At 39.1% G+C, this 3,706-nt stretch overlaps 1 pseudogene; it reads left to right on the top strand.

The window, feature by feature from the left end:
* The first annotated feature begins 452 nt into the window (after positions 1-452).
* LOC145097494 (U-box domain-containing protein 30 pseudogene) lies at positions 453-1,943 on the top strand (annotated as a pseudogene).
* The last annotated feature ends 1,763 nt before the right edge of the window (positions 1,944-3,706 follow it).

The following is a 3,706-nucleotide window of genomic DNA, read 5'->3' as shown; positions in this document are numbered from 1 at the left end:
GTCGAGGTTTTGATCTCATTTATTCTTTCTTTAAATGAATGTTGAATAAATCATAAATTTTCTATCTTTTTCGCTCATAATTTTCATCAACAAAAGCTTTGAAGTCTTAATTGTTTCAGGTCCTGTCTGATTTATGTCCCTTTGTTCTTTAGCAAAATTTCCTTTTTGATTCTTTTATATTATAAACCCCACTTGGGAAAGTACGTACATAGATATCTATGTTGTTTAGTTTTTTTCTTCAATGAGTGTCTTGCTTTCTGTTTCATGATTCAACCCTTTTTGAAGCTTTGAATGAGATGTGAATTATGTTTCTGGTGAGTCTTTTGATCGTAGAAAGCAAGAAAAATCAGTTCAAGTGAACAGAACTCACCTTAAAGAAGAAGCCTTTTCGATGTAATGTGCATTTGAAGGTGATTTTTGGTCGTTTTTTTGCACACCAGGTGTTTGTGGAAATGCCTGCGTTTTCTTCGATGATAAATGGGGCTGAGGGGCAGGTTCTAGATCTAGACAGTGCTGTAAAAGATGGGGTGTTGGGCGGCGGTGGAGGAGTCGGTTTCGGTGGTGGGTTTTCTGAGAAATTGGATCTGAAGAAGATGATTGAAGTGTTAGATTCGCCGGAGATTCCATCGGTGTTCATTTGTCCGATTTCACTTTCACCAATGGAGGATCCGGTCACCCTTTGCACCGGCCAAACCTACGAGCGATCCAACATCATGAAATGGTTCAGTCTCGGCCATTTCACCTGCCCGACGACAATGCAAGAACTCTGGGACGATTCCGTCACCCCAAACGACACCCTTCACCGGTTAATCCACAGCTGGTTTTCACAAAAATACTTCCAGAAAAAGAAGAGATCCGAAGACGTACAAGGATTAACATCAGAAATCCTCGACACTCTTAAAAAATCCAAAGGCCAAGCTCGTATTCAATCGCTTAAAGAGCTCCGGCGAGTTGTCGCCGCCCACGGTATCGCCAGAAAAACGGTCGTCGAAAAAGGTGGAGTGAGTTTCCTTTCATCTCTATTAGGTCCTTACACATCTCACGCCATTGGTTCCGAAGTTATCTCCATTCTCGTTCATCTAAACCTCGATTCATCTTCGAAATCGAATCTAACGCAGCCGGCGAGGATCTCATTAATGGTGGACATGTTAAACGAAGGTTCCATAGAAACACGAATCAACTGTACACAATTACTCAAACTTCTAATCGTCGAAGACGATTTCAATTCCAAAGTTGAAATCGTTTCAAGCCCTAGTTTACTCGTCGCATTGATGAGACTCGTGAGAGATAAACGACATTCATCTGGAAATCTACCCGCGCTTTCCTTACTCAAATCGATATGCTCAAGCTCATCCTCTCAATCACACAAACAGATTCAACTCATGATCATCACAATCGGTGCAGTTCCTCAATTGATCGAATTATTACCTGGATTAAACTCTGAATCGTTGGAATTAGCGCTTTTCATCTTGGATTCTGTGTCAAATCTAAAAGAAGGTAACCTCGCTTTGAGTGATTGTTCAAACACGATTCCCAATATGGTAAGAATTTTGATGAGAGTTTCGGAAAACTGTACAAAATATGCTTTATCGATCTTGTGGGCTGTTTGCAAGCTTTCACCTCAGGAGTATTCATTGATTGCTGTGGATGTGGGACTTGCAGCAAAGCTTCTTCTTGTTATACAAAGTGGTTGTAATCCATCGATAAAACAACAATCTGCAGATCTTTTGAAGTTATGCAGTTTAAATTATACAGATTCAATATTCATTTCCAAATGCAAGCTGACAAGAACAATTCAATAATGTAGAATTTCATGTATAGTGAAGTAACTTGGATTCCCTTGTATAATTTTTGTGTTAAATCGATTTAATTGTAAGAGAAAATGGTGTGAATCAAATATTTTGGTTCAATGAGAGTTGGAAATTGTTATATTGCAATCATAATTGTGTTTCTTGTTGGGAGACTATAGAAAACATTATATTTGTGTTATTTTTGAAGTTTAACTAAAGGATATTGTTACAAAAGCCCTTAAATTTGGCGGAAATTAATGGTTTTACCCTATGTCGGATTTTATATCCATTAAGGCCTTACGTTTGATAAGCTTTTTGTCAATTATTGTTTTTATTAGGTTTTGTACCTTACGACGTGTCACACTTACCATGTATATACCCTATGTGGAATCATTTAGCTATGTAGGATAGTTGTGAGAAGAGGGTGTAAACCAAGGACCATGTTGGAAACACTACCTTCTCTGATGAGACTTGTAACCTATAAAACACCACTACTTTTCGTCATCACCTTTAGCCACCACAATCGTCCACCAACTCCACCGTTGGCCACCATCGTCCCCTCTAGGGCCAGACCATCATTGAAGAGCCTATTTTCGATTTCTTTAGGAGTTATAAAAAACGCAGAAATTGAGCCCAAATATGAAAACGGATCTTTAGATAGGACATCTTCGATTTCTTCAGCAGATAAACAAAGACTAATGGTGGTGACCCCACATATGTAAACCGATCTACAGGCCTGAAAAAACCTGTAATTTCTTTTGAGAAGCAACGTTGCAAAGAGTAATGGTGCGCATAGTTGTTTCATAATCTTAATGGGTTGTTATGGTCTTATGGGTCAATGGAATTAAATCGATTTGTGGGTTTAGATCTTATTCAAATCGACTTGGTAAGTGTACCGCCTTTTTTAGAATCCAACATCATAACGCTACCATCACCCTTACAATTGGTAACACCAACGTTATCACCCTCACAAGTCAAAACAAGTAGCACCTCTTTATTCTGAGCCCGACATCTTAAGACGTGTTATCCATCATATTTCTTTACCCATTCGATCAAGACCTATAAACCTGTCAGCCATCGTTTCTTTACACGTATCGATCAAGACATGCAAACCTTTTATCGATTGTTTTTATTTACACATCTCGAACAAGAAGTGTCACCCTTCATAATTATTGGTGGAGATGTGAGTGCGTATTTATAGGAAAGCATAAGGATACTCTAATTTTGATGGGTTAGGTCCATCCAGAATTAGGCCCTAAATGGAAGCAACTAATCACAAAATGCCATGCAGCTACTTCTAGAATCATCAAACTTAAGGGATATGCATATCATACCTGCTATGCACCTAGGCACATTCGACAACTCCCTAAAAGGACCATACCAATGTATTCAGGAGTAATTAGTGAATTTCACCAAGATGGAGCGCATCTTGAGCTGCTATAGCTTCTCAAGGTTTAACAATGTATTCTCCTTGTGTTGGTTCACATTTAGGGAGCTACAACACATTATCATAACCAAGAGCGCATTCTCCAGGAGCGCATACTCAAAATGGTGAGCACATTCTCCAAGTGCCCGGTCACTTAGTTAAGGACTTAGCATTATTTAGCCAAGGGGAGCATTCTCCCACCTATAGAGAAATTTCTTGATGAAGGGGAACATTCTCTCACCAAGGGAGCATTTCCCACCAAGAGAGCGTTCACTTGATAAGGGGAGCATTGTCCCACCAAAAGAGTATTATCTTGATCAAGGGAGCATTCTTTTACCAAGGGAGCATTCACTTGATTAATGGGAGCATTTTAAGCATTTTCTCCTTGACCATTTTGACATTCTCTCGTCATGAAGGCATTCTCTCTCTAGCCATTTTGATCAAGTCTTCATAATGTGACATCCCCAAATTCATGGTCATTTTAAAAAAA

The sequence above is a fragment of the Lactuca serriola genome, chromosome 4 (genome assembly GCF_051521515.1).
Source record: "Lactuca serriola cultivar US96UC23 chromosome 4, Lser_US96UC23_V15, whole genome shotgun sequence".
Classification (NCBI taxonomy): Eukaryota; Viridiplantae; Streptophyta; class Magnoliopsida; order Asterales; family Asteraceae; genus Lactuca; species Lactuca serriola.
This window is presented reverse-complemented; position numbering and strand designations above follow the sequence as displayed.